Genomic DNA, 12,882 nt, shown 5'->3' with positions numbered 1-12,882 from the left:
GTACACAATTGGGCAGGAAACAGGTAACACCGCGCATGCGCCTGGAAATAACGGTGACAACAAACCAAGGCGAGTCTTATGTTTTACCTGTTCAACCGGTTTTTTCTTAACCATTCCGCTCAGAGGTGGGAACAGAGAAAGAGAGAGGTTGATGTAGGAGTGAGGGGGTGAGCGAAAACGACGAATGCGTTGGTGAAAGAGAGGTTTTTAAAAAATATAAGACAAAGCAAAAAAGTATGTGAAGGCAACCGGTTAGGTCGCTCCATCAAGAAGGCATAGGCCTACTTAATTCCTGCTTTAATACAAAGGCGTGTATAATCGTAGGCTACAGAACGGGTGGGGGAGTTTAGGGGAGTATTACACAACGCATAACTGATACATAGTCTACATAGGTATGTCGACATGAAGGCAGACAGAGCCATACACGTGTAAAATATCAACAAACTCTGACAAAGCAGAGGCGCCCATATAGGCTACACGACGCCGTTATTACGGTTTTGTCTGCATTTTATTCGGATTTTCTTGTGATTCCGTTTATTTTATTAGCACTGGTCTGTTGGTTGTATGCACTCACCTGTAGGTCACTGAATTAAAAGTCTACTCAATGCGTACACTTAATGGACTCTTTGTTAATGAATGCGTAGCCTACATTTATGAGTGCAAAATATGACTTGACTGGAGAGAACTCGGACGAGAGCTGTGGAAGGTCACAATAGATTCTTGTTCCCTGACAGGGTGTGTATGTATACATCACCAGAGCCAAAACTGAAACATCCCAATTGACAGGTTTTACAATATCATTGTCATTTGCATAAGAGAATGAAATGGTAGCACTGGTAAAAACAAATAAATAAATAAATAAATAGGCTACATTTAAAAAAAGAAATAAACAACAAAGAAGAAATTGCAGTGGTTCAAGATTTGGCGAAGGTTTAGCTTGCAAATACTTTTTAAGTCCTATTGTACTTATTGTACATTGAGATGTAGAGCAGCCCGAAAGCAAGCGTTTGAATAATTGCTGTAGAGAAAATCATTCACACCCACCTGTGGGTTTCTGCTATCAAGTGTGTGAAAAGGTGTCATCTACTTTCATATCTCAACTGCCACAATCAGCTCCACACCCTCACTGGTGGAAAGACTGGGGTCATCATAAAAGTCCCCATTCTGATATGAGGAATATGGGAACATCGGCATCTGTGCACTGCAGTTTTCTGTTGTGTTAAAAGTTCCCATCATCTTCACTTAACTTTTCCTAAATCTAGCCCCCTTTTTTTTTTTTACCTATCTCTATTTTGGGTGGTGGGCACTGTGATTTTCTACAATTCTGTTCAACATGTGTATCTGCATTGTTATTTAACTATACTCAGATAATAATTACGTGTAATGTCATTGCTGTTTGCCTCACTCATGATTCCTACTGTACCTAAAACCCAAGAACTCAAAGCACTATAGACTAAGACAAGCAGTAAAATTAGTACTTATTTTCCTGCTTCTGTTTGGCATTGTGTGTGTCTTCACTCTGGAGCTTGAGTATGGGAAACTGGTCCTCTGGCTGCTGCAGTGTATTCAGCACCAGGTGTACCAATGACCAGGTATAGCCATTTTAAAACTTCTCCACTTCAGTACTGCAGAGCCCACCTACATTTTAATGTGCTCAATGAAAATGAGGCTTTTGTTGCTAAAGCTTGATATTGAACCGCTCTAGCTCTGCAGTGATGGACTGCTTGTGAATATTACACTGTGAAACAATCCCTGTGAAAATTACAGTAACTTACTGGCAACTGGTTGCCAGCAAGTAACTATAAATTAATTTGCAATGTTATTACTGTAATTTGAAATACAATAACCATTTCTTTAGTGTAAACATGAACACAGTGTCACAATGTAATAGCAAAATGCAAAACTGTACTGTAAGGTTTATGTTACAACCAAGGACCAAACAACACTTGAACTGAGGTCGCCTGGGTGAGAGGCAGCCACACTAACCACTGCCACAGAGACAAATTCACCTGTGGCAGAGCATTTTGGCAGCCCCACTAGCAGATCACTACCTCTACAAGTTAACTGATGGATTTTTGTTACCATAACTGGAAATTACTGTACATCAAAACCTCCAAGTAGCCTGCTGTTGCAAGTTCTGCAAAATGACGTGAGGACAATGCAGTGACCTGTGAATGAAATTATGTTTATTGTTCTACAGCATTGCAAAAGGAGGCATTCATCTTATTGACAACAGAACACTTAATTTCAAACACGATTATCTTTCATGATATAAATGAAAAGTTTAATTATTTTGGCTATAAAATGTATGCGTTAACAGTAATAATAAACCTTTATATATACGGTGGGAGGGGGGATTGCAATACTTTTGCCAATCAAAGTCCACTTATTCTTTGATGAAGGATACCACATGGAGATTCAGGAGTACTGCTTTCCTCTGGACTTCCTGTCTGATCCAATGGTAGATGTGGACCTTTGAGGAACACTTCTGCCCTATCAGCTATTTGAGAACTTTTGTTTTTCATTATTGTTCAGTTTTAGGAGTCAAAACCTTTACTGTAATTGGTTTCACATCCCATGTCATGTATAGGAAATGGTTGCCCAAAATGCATCACCATTCACAGTAATAAACAGTAAAATCATTTCACAGTATCTGCCTGGAATGTAGTTAGGCTTTTATATAGTACGTTTTTAATGCCAAAAACAGAAATTGTTGCAATAATATTGCAGTAATTGTCAAAAATCTGTTTAGAAATGCGGTATTTCCACAATGTTTTCAAAAGTACATTTTATTATTATTATTATTATTATTATTATTATTATTATTATTATTATTATTATTATTATTATTATTATTATGTAAAGCTCCACAAAGCTTTTCAAATGTATTCAAGATTGATAGTTCTATGGCATATTTGAAGACATCTTCCTCAGTGGAATTCAAACCATGGACCTTGCAATACAAAAGGAGTTGGTAAACTCTACACTACCAATGTAAAGCACATGAGTTTTTGTTATTTTGTTGGTTTTATTATTCATCAGTTCTTCTGTATGTGATAATAATAATAACAAAAACAATAATAATAATAATTTTTCTTATTATTATTGTATATTTTTAATGAATATTTGCATGTTCTCAGTTTCACATAATCTCTGTGGAAGGGGTGTTTGGGGGAGAGCATAGGTGAGTTTTCAGTGCTTAGTAAGAAAACATTGCCGTAAGGAACTCAGATACACACAATCAGTATTTCGTTGTTGGAATGTAGTGTTGCTTTTCTTATCCCCATCTGTTGCTATTCGGAGTACATGATAGAATCTGAATATCATTGCATATTCTGTCCATAGGCTGATTGCTTATTTCTGCATGACCATTGTTCTCCACATAAACATAACTGCATTGAGCATTGCCCATGATTTGTGACTCGTTTTATTGAATGATTGAATGCATTTTGTGTTTGACAGAAGCCAGAGGATTATTTAGCAAACTGTACCACAGCTATTGTGCCAGTGATGCTGTGGAGAGGGCAGTGCACTTTTGCTTAATATATATTCCCAGATATCTCACCTTTACCATGCGCAAACCTTCCAGTGGTTCTGTGACTCTGAGGGCAGGGATTGGAAGGTTTAATCCAGTTACATTTAATTCTATTTCATAGATGAAGAAATGATTTCAGAATTTTCTGGAATTGAATGTTGAGACTCAGTTTGCATTAAAGTGTGTGAATAATGTGGCTTTTATAGGGAACAGTGAACTTTGATCTTGCCCATTTGTGTATAGTAGGAGAGATGACTGCTTTACGGTTGATTGTGTGGGTTGTTTGCTTTGAGTCTCCTAATCAGGGCACTGCTATTTATCTGTAGATAAAGGTGATAAGACTAAACAATGAGAGATGTTATTGAGACTCATATAATGGATATTACACTTACTAGCTGTTCATTTATTTATTTAAAACGTGAAATAGGTTGAACAATATATTTGCAGGACTGGTTGACTATTGGCTTGTAAGTTTTTCTGATTTTGTGTTTAGTTATGACCTGGCAGTTTTAGTACTTCATAAAATTTAAAATTTAAGATGACCTTCCATAATTGCAAATAAAGCCCTATAACAACTGACAGGACACAATGTGTCTAAGTTGTCTCTACATGGAATATAGTTTTGCCTTTATTGATTACAAATGATTCTGTTAATATTTAAAAACTATTAAATATTTCTCTTGTAAAATTTTTGAGGAAACTGGCGATATCATATGAACCGGTATAATGTACTTCAGAACTGGGAAATGTGTCAAGTTTCAGGTGAAATTCTATTGTTTTAAAAACAATAGTATAATAATCTTATATATAAAATGCATCTATTTATCTCATATGTGTTCACAACACTCAATGGAGAGAGAGAGAGAGAGAGAGTGTGTGTGTGAAAGAAAGAGAAAGAGTGTGTGAGAGAGCAAGAGAGAGAGAGAACGAGTGTGTGTGTGAGAGAGAGAGACTGGGAGGCTAACGAAGACAGAGCAATGAAAAGTATAAGGTGCAGATGTTAACAGTTCGGAGAGAGGGCAAGAGAGAAAATAACGTGGAGAATATAGAGGAAGAGGTACAGGTAGAGTATATAACAGGCAGTGTGTAAAAGGGTAAACGATTGGTGAGAAGATGAGAGCAAAGTGGGTGTGTTGCTATGTAGAATGAGTGGTATGCTGCCCGGGCTGTTGGAGTGGTTGGAGCAGAACAACTATCCTCTCTTCCTCTTCATACTCTCTTTCCTCTTTTTCTTGTTGCTGGTGGCAGCATCTCTCTCTCTCTCTCTCTCTCTCTCTCTCTCTCTCTCTCCCTCTCTCTCTCTCTCTCTCTCTCTCTCTTGCTCTCTTTTCTATTGCTTTCTCTGCATCTCTCGTGACTTTTAGAAAGTCTTTATTTAATAATTGTTAGGAAAAGAGTATCAATTGGAGGGAGGCATTGAAATAATATCAGAAAAGCTGAGCAAGTGATCTATCCCTTTAAGCTCTCCCAGGCTGCTATTCGGTTTATGATAAGCATGCTCAGTCTGTATTTTTTAATTGCCTGCAGGACTAAAAGTGTCCTGCCTAGCTTTTCACACTTTGCTTTGTGAATTGCCAGCTTTGGTTGGCCAAACATAAAATTGATCAGAAAGCTTATGTCTTACTCCTGCTTGGTTTTGTATCCAGCAGAAAAACAACTTAGTAGAACACCCTGTCTAATTTCCCCACCCTAATAACAGCTCTAAGACTAGCCATACCCTTGTCTCCCTCTCTTTCACTCCCCCTCTCCCTCTCTCTCTTCTCTCCCTTCTATATCTCTCTCATTCTCAGTTCAACCTCAAGTTGTAAGTTCTAAGTTGTTTAGTCTAATGCCATAGACTAATGTTTTTGTTTCAGCTGTTGCATAACATATTTGCAGCTGACATTTCATCTCTCATTTGCATCTGTAGTTCATTGTCAATATCAAGTACCGTATGCACAATATGCACTGACAGGTGATTTGAGCAGCTTTGTGAATACTGGAGAGCTTGAGTTTACAGGCTTTTGGGGTTTTTTAAATTTGTGTTGCTCTGTAACATAATCTCTGCCTCGCTGTGCCATAGTGGCTCATCAGGTCAACTAGGTGCCTGCTCCCTGCAAACAGCCGCAGTGAATGTGTTGCCGTCCTCTGGCACAAGCACTGCACAGCTCAGCTGGAGGGAAAAGGAAGTGCCACCTGGCCATGTGCTTGTAGCGTCCCTGTGTGGGAGCTTCCAAACTGATGGAGACATTGCAGCGGGGGGATGAACCTTCAACTACAATCGGAAATTTTAATTCAGGGAGTAAATTTGGGGCACGGTAGTGCAGGAGGTGGTGCTCTGTCACCGCACAGCAAGAAGGTCTTGAGTTCGAGTCCTGGTCAGGGTCTTTTTGTGTGGAGTTGGCATGTTCTCCCCGTGTCTGTGCGAACTTCCTCTGGGTACTCCGGTTTCCTCCCACGGTCCAAAGACATGCCGGTCAATTGGAGAGTCTAAATTGCCCATAGGTATGAGTGTGTGAGTGTATTCCTGCCTCTAGCCCAATGAATGCTGGGATAGGCTCCTGCTCCCCACTCCCCCACCCTCACCCCTTGCAACCCGGACCAGGGTTAAATGGGTTAGATAATGGATGGATGTAGTATATTTGTAGGAATTTATAGGAAATAGGTTTACCCATACATTTTCACCAATACAAATATGAATGCACAGTCAACACAATGCCCTGATTTATCTTCCACCAAACTGCATGGTGCACATACTGATATAGTTTAGTCATGCAAACAGCAACATATTTCAACAACGTTACCGGCTCATTTAGACACACCCATCCACACGATAAACCTGTGCCGATTGACAAACACCACCACACTGCAGCTGTTCGCACGCTCTGACAAACAAGCCAACAAACAGTACCGCAGTCCACAGATCCAAAATGTCTTCTGGTGCCTGCCTCCTCTGCTTCTCTGAGCTACCCAGGATCTGGAGAAAGAAGGAAGATTCAATGGTCACTCTTTGAGGAGAGAAAGACAGGCACAGAAAGATAGACTTGGTGTGAGGAAGACAAACTAGGACATAGTAGCAGGAGGGAGTGGCGCAATGCAAGATCAACCTGACTGGCGTCTTTTTTTTTCTCTCTCTCTCTCTCTCTGCTATGAAGATGGACCACAATGCATTCCTTCCACCCGTGTATGTCACTCTCATCAAACAAGACCAGATCAAAACCTAGTATATGGCTGGACCGGCCGACCAATGGTGTAACTTCATAACTCGGCCGACCAATGGTGTAACTTCATCGCTCAGTCACAGACATTCGCGTTTGTAAGGCTGGCCCCGCCGTTGCGGTCCGGCCAAAAAGAGGGGTTGCTACGCATTTACGTTGACAACACAATTTGTTGTAATTATACCATTCACACTCGGTATATTTTATGCCTTATTCCTAAATATATTCCTGATACTGTTTTACACAGGAAGTCGCATTTTTGTTACTTTCTCATGGTTGCAGATTTATGGGGACTAAAAAGCTTCAACTTCAAGTGGGCTCCACAGAATCTGTTTTAGTGTTTTATATGCTGAAGCCGAGGGTGTTAAGTCGTCCTCTCTTATTGCACTAACTGCTGTTTTCGCTGTGCCCCGTTCTCTCTCTCATCTGGCGGAATTTGAGCAATGTATCATCCTTTGTTTTCTTCTCAAAGGAAGTAGCAGAACTCACGGTCACGGCAATTCCCCATTCCTGTTAGTCCTGTTATATTAATACTCACCTGACACAAAGGCTTTAAAAGATTTAACTTATGAGACTTTATGGAGTTCACTTTTAGTTTTGTTCTCTCGAGAAGCCAGCTCGGTTTCCTGGAATATATCACTCTCAGTTTCGGGCTTAATAGCCGGGTGGATTTCTTCTAAATTAGAAGTCATGTGTGCAATTGCTGTACGACATTGCTATCAGTAAATACAACATTTATTCTTATTATTTTATTATGTAAAATTGAAATTGAATAAATACTGTTTTCTAAGTGCTGATGAGAGATCAGTGTAGTGTAAAGATGCTTGGAGCACCGAGAGGCCTTTTGGATGTAATTCTCACAGCATCTGCCTTTTTAACTGATATTTGTAGAAAAATAAACAGGTGCACTCTCTGAGGGAAAACCTGTCAGTTCTCCCTTATGAATGCAGTGGCCAGATATGAGTTTGTGATGACTTTATGGTTATCTCTGTGGCTTCTCCTTGCAGTGATGCTTTTCTCCTTCCAGGACAGGAGTGCAGACTTATTCCTCTGTTGGCCTTGTTGTTGTTGTTGTTCGCTGGTGGTTTGAGGGGCATTCCCAGGGCCTCTAGTTTAATGAGCCCCTATATCCTGCATGACCCAGATCTTACATTTTCTGTTCTTGGTGGGGTTTTTTTGTTTGGTTTTTTTTCTATTGATTCTTTATTTATTTTTCCAGGGTGGTTTATTTATTTAGTGATGGCCATCTGACACACAGAATTTGTCTTTGTGACACTTTTTAGCTAGGGCAATATTGGTGGTGTTTTGTTTTTTTTTTGTAAAAACAACTGAAAAGAAGAGATTTGATATTGGTTTGGACAATTAAGTACAGCATGTTTGTGCTTCTAGTAATTTTAAGGTGACGGTTTATCCCAGGCAAGGTTTACTGGGGAAACTTGAGTTAGTAGGAGACTGGGGTGACACCTAGTGGCCTTATAGCAGCACTGCATACCTCCGCCAGCTCCCTGCTCTCTCCCGGTTCTCTCTCACTGTTATTCCAGGCGTGTTGAAGCAGGCAGGATCTGCACTTCAGAAATACCGTTAGGATTTAAGAGCCTGAGGGGAGGGAGGGGTAAGGGTGTTTAAGAAGACAGGGAAAAAATGAGAAAGATAAGGATAAACAAGTGGAAAAGATGGAAAGGGAAGGCGAGCTGGCATAACAAAGCGTAGATTTCTAGAGTAAAAAGGGACGGAATGAGACGAAGAGATGTTGTTACGGGCGATACAGGTTGTAGAACAAGGAGAAAAATAAATAAGTCCTTTGGGGAGTGTGTTCCTATGCGATATATAATCTACCACAGACAAAAGGAGGGGAAAATAAGAGACTAAGTTGCTATACGTCAACAGAAGCTCACCTGGCAACTGAGCCCTACTTCAATTAAGGACAGTACGACAGTGCATGACTGGACATTGTACATTTACACAACATAGCTTAACAGTAGTGTTTTTATAGTGTTTTTATTATGAGAACAGATAATGAGAGTATATTATATGTGGGTAGTTAAACCATAACCAAATTGGGGCCTATATGGGAGGAATTATATTTTTACAGTACCTTTTGAATGATTTCAATGTAATTGCCTATCAATGTAGTTTGAATGAAAGGCTGTAACCTTTAAGTTTTTTCTGGGGTTTAAGTTAATGATATAGGTCTTATATCAGGTTCTTTACGTTAATGGATGTACTTTAACTATAGTCCAGTAGGTGTCAGCAAAATACTGATAATGCTCTTCAAATCATGTAGTTTCAGGCAAACTATGCTGTGTTTTGCATCCACTCCATTTTGAAATCCAGGCGCAGTTTGGATTATTAGAATTACCCTTGTGCCCTATATAATTTTTTTCCCTGTTTTATTTTTGTCTTTATCACCATAATTCTAATTGTATCAAAATTCAATAGTTACATTGTGTATTACTATACCATACACAACATCCACATTATATCATGTTACCATAACCTCATAACTTTGTAATCACCAGTATAAATCAGGGGAACCTGATCTGTGGTCACACTAACCAATTTGTTGAACAAAATTTGGATAAGCTAATAAAAGACAAATATAGGAGTATTGCTAACTTCATTACTTAAAAATTTTAAAAGATTTATCTGGATTATAAAGCAAATCTAGCAATCATTGGTGACCTCTACAAGGCCAGTGAGTACATTTCTGCCCATAATGCCAACAGAATTATAACTCCTTTGTTCAATCAAAGTGACATCTTGGCAAGTTTGAGGCACCTTGATGTGCAGTTAAGACCCTTGTTTTCTTCATAGCGTGTAGGAAGCCAAAATAATCTTCCACAGAAAGGAGAGTGAATGCAGGTCAGCGTACTTGCACATTTTACACTGACACTGAGAGATAAATGAATTATTTAATACAATTAAATACAAGTACAAACATTTGAAAATATTTTATATTTCAGAGTTAATGAATGTGCTTCACAAAAATTTACAAAATTAATGCTTGCCATTTAGCTTATTTAAGAGAAGCAAATCTAATTTGGGAGACATTACTTGTAAATAGCCGTAGTTTTTGAATGCCATGTTCTAGAATAACAGAAGTGTGTACTGCCCGTATCTCTTTTCCAATAGCATGGAGTCATTACAGTTAAAAACAAACGCTGTTTTATATGATCACCATGGTAACATATCACATGGATTTCTTGCATTGGGTAGCTAGCTAACTGCTTTCACCGGGGCAGGGTGCTTTAAGATGGCCGTCTCATATGTATCTCTGTTTATTTACCCATTTCTGCACTCACAAGACTTAGCTTAGTTATGAATGTCATTCAGACAATAACATTTTCAGCTGTTAATTATACATCAGTACTGTAAAGTGTAGTGCAGTGGGAATAGTGTAGCAGGCCAGGAACTCAAGCTGAAGAAAGTACATCAAACTTCAGCCCAGAAAAACAGATTCAGAATCTTTTATTTGTGCAACTGCACCAGCATTACATGGCATGACCCTGCCTGTAAAATTCTGACTTGGTGGGCTGTGGGTCTCCTTCTAATGGTCAGAGTGGAATTTAATCAAAGGTTGCTTCAAGTGTTGTGTTAGTGTGACAATCCAATCAGCAGTCATGTTCCTGGACTTTGATCTTCTTGATTAGTCATTGGTTGCAGTCCCTGTACCTTGGGGGTAGTGTTTGCTTCTGTGGTTCTCCTCAGATCTGTCCCGCACCATTACTGGACCTTGCTCATGAGTTATTTTCTTCTTTCATGGGTTTCATTTTTCCCAGTCATCTGCTATTTTGGTAGTGGGCTTACTGCTGAACAATGTTGGCAATATCTGTGAAAATATTATACTGATATTGCTAGGCCTGATAGTAAATTACACCAAGCGGACGAGTTAAAGAGAGATGGACTGTGCTATGTAATACACAAAATAAGAATTTATTTCTGGAGGCTTTTCCCTTGACATTTCAAGGATGCCTTTCAGGATTTTTGTAAGATATATCTTGAAATAGCTTAAAGTGAAATGTCTGATAATTTACTTTTGTCTCAGTAGTTACTGGTGTCCCACTTTTTATGTGCTATCTGAATACAATGGCCTGTTGCTGCTATAACAGACTATAATCTTCTGGGAGCTTTCATGATTCTGAGATAGATGGGATTTGCCGATTCAGCACAAGACTTAGCGAGGTTGGCCTGATATGGGAATATGACCTGGCTTACAGTTGGCAGGTAGTGTTCTCTTGGCATTTGCCAAACTCAGATTCATCTATCAGTCTGCCAGAGAGTGAAGCATAATTAATCACTCCAGAGAATGTGTTTCCACTGCTTCAGAGTCCAATGGCTGTGTGCTTTACATCACTCCAGCCAACAACCCATTCTACTGCCAATGTTTGTCTATGGAGATTGCATGGCTGTATGCTTGATTTTATGCACCTTTTACCAATGCGGGTGGCTGAAGTAGCCGAATCCACTAATTAGAAGGGGTGTCCACATACTTCTGGCCATGTAGTTTTTTATGGAAGAAGAGTGAGTGGGACACTTGCAAAAACAACCACAAGAACAGCAGCCCTCAGTGCTTGGAGCGTTACCCCTGACAGGACTTGGCTGAAGTTATCTGTGAATGTGCTCTATGGCCATGCATGCAGTCAGGACCTCACAAATGGCTCTTCACTCAAAGGGTAAAACTTCAGATTGCCTCCCCCCCCCCCCCCCCCCCAAAAAAAAACAGCGCTCATCCAACATACAGAAAAGGCAGCATACCGTGCTCTACTCTGGACCCCAATGATCACTTCCATTCCTAAATTTCCTCTTTCAGATGAGACCGGAAGAGGAAGCCAAGGAAATGCAGGCAGGATGTGCAGAGTGACTCCTCCTGAGGCTGTGAGTCATTATTGAGAACTCCTGTGATGCATCTGAAATGAATGGGTGCAGGCAACTGTCAAATTCACTGCCCTGTGCTGGAAGCTAAATGCGATGAACAATAAATAATCTAATAGCAAGAATGAAATGCTTGGGGGTGTCAGTGCCATCAAAACTGTATGCCATTCTGGATTATGTGTACAAATATTGAAAGGTGTTATCCAGCTCTGTATCATAAATGTCACATAAACTATTTAACCTCGGAAAGAGCAGGGGTTTGTTTCTTTTAAAAAAATAAAAAAACATTGGGAAATCAAAGGACGAAGTGGGTACATACATAAATACTTGTGCAAAACCAGAAATCATGTATGTCATTTCATGCAGTTATTTAAAATAAAGAACAAGTGAAGGAATATAGCCATTGCTATCTCAAGGGTTAACATTAAATTCTGCACCAGCTATTGTGTAGTTTGAGTGGTGGTTAAATATGGAAGTCTTTAGATAGAGGTCTGTGCCCAAGAAAAGATAAGGGTAACATTTGTGAGCAAAGATATTTATTTTCCACATTGAGAGAGAGCTGTGATAAGATGGCAAGACTCCCAGTAATAACCACTGCGTACAAAAATGGCACTTCTTGAATTTAAGCACCATTTCATTTTTTCCATCCTATGTTGAATGACATTAGATTTTTGTGTTCAAAAGAACAACGGCCCTGAAATATTACCCTTCAGTGGAAGGCTTCCTAATTTTGTGTCGTTACATTCTCTGGAGCTGTAATCCAAAAAAATCTATTTTGATTTAATGAAGGTGGTTGGGGAAATGTTTTTTTTTTTAAATGAATGTTCAACAAAAATGTCATTCCCATCTAAGCTACCTGTATTTCAATTAAAATCATTGTATTCTATCTGTATATCAGTCTACTCATTACGGTCATTCCACAGAAATGGTTCACATTACTTCCCAACTAGAAATTGAATCATCTATGCCTTGCTTGATGATACGATTAGCCAATGCTAGCATTGAAAGTCTCACCAGTGTATTTAACTGTAGCTTGTGAATGGCCATTCAGCTCAAAGCTCTGGTTCCATGACAACCCATATTGCAGTATGCTAGCCACTGAGCACCAATCCGACAGCAGGCTATCATGCTTCTTCATTCTGGAACTATGTGGAGGATTGAATCTTGCCAGCCCAATGTCCAGTCGTCTCTCCGTAGTACTCTTGGATGTTACCCATCCTGGAGATGCCTCAAATATACCAATATGGTGCAGGGATGTTACTGTGTAATGTCCTTATG

The sequence above is a fragment of the Anguilla rostrata genome, chromosome 3 (assembly GCF_018555375.3).
Source record: "Anguilla rostrata isolate EN2019 chromosome 3, ASM1855537v3, whole genome shotgun sequence".
Classification (NCBI taxonomy): Eukaryota; Metazoa; Chordata; class Actinopteri; order Anguilliformes; family Anguillidae; genus Anguilla; species Anguilla rostrata.
This window is presented reverse-complemented; position numbering follows the sequence as displayed.